We start from the raw sequence: 1,189 nt of genomic DNA, 5'->3' as shown, positions 1-1,189 counted from the left end.
AATTTAATTTAATTTTAATTTAAATGAATGTTAGTTCATCTTAACACTCAACATCTTAACACTCGGAACTGTAAGAGCGCTTCGTATTTAACGTTTTTCAAATTTATTATATATTAAATATATAACAATTAAAAGACTAGGTACATAGTCTAAACTAAAGAAACTTTAAATATAATAAGTTTTTTTATTAGGATTTAAAAAAAAATATAACAAGTACAGTAAACTATTTTGTACATATTTTGATTTTTTATTTGTATTTTTATATTTTTTATTTTACACACACACACACACACAATTAAACTTATAAAACTTCCATTTATAATATTTGCTTGTTATTTTAGCAACTAGACTGTTAAAGTTTTTATTAAAGTAAAAACAAAGACAATTATATATCAAAAATAAAATAATCTTTCTACAATTGCACTGCCAGAATATCTAATTGTAAGTATTGTAGAAATATAGAATAATTTTAAATAATTCAGTAAAAAACTGGATTTTAAAATATAGAACAAGGAATTATGTAAAAAATACTGGAATTTTTAATCTGCATTGTTTTCTATTTTTTGATCACTACATAAAATCTCTAGGGAATATATTGAAAACCATATATTGAAAACGGATTTTAGCATCGATTAAATTTTAGATTTAGTAAACAGTCATATTATTATTCTATCAGCGATTTATATTCTCGATGAGAATATTGAAAGAATATTGTTTTATATTATGCATTAATGTGGAAAACATGAATAAAATTTATTTGTGCATAAAACTATAAAAAAACAAATTTTGTCAAAATTATCAATAAATTACTATTTTACCGTAATTTTATCATAAGTAATTGTCAAATTGAATTTGACGGCAATTTTATACCTCTAGTTAGGCTACATTTCGTAAAACGCATGATGCTCACGATGTTGCATTTTATCCTTGTATAACATTTGGTGAACAATAAGGATAAAATCACATCATGCACATCATGTGTTTTACGCATGCAACCTAACATACCAAGTCATACAAGCGCATACGTGAGCGCGTATATAGATTTAAATATGACGCCAACCCCCACTGTTCATCACGTGGCTCTCTAGTTCCCAGTATCTGAGGACAGAACTTAGCGGCGCTACGAAAGTGGTCGCCTCTTTTTCCAAGAGTAAATTCGTATTCCCTAAGTTTGACAGTTGTCTTTTAT

This window comes from Trachymyrmex septentrionalis, unplaced genomic scaffold (genome assembly GCF_001594115.1).
Source record: "Trachymyrmex septentrionalis isolate Tsep2-gDNA-1 unplaced genomic scaffold, Tsep1.0 scaffold1, whole genome shotgun sequence".
In the NCBI taxonomy this organism is placed as follows: Eukaryota; Metazoa; Arthropoda; class Insecta; order Hymenoptera; family Formicidae; genus Trachymyrmex; species Trachymyrmex septentrionalis.
The sequence above is the reverse complement of the archived record's forward strand: the minus strand, read 5'-3'. Positions refer to the sequence as shown.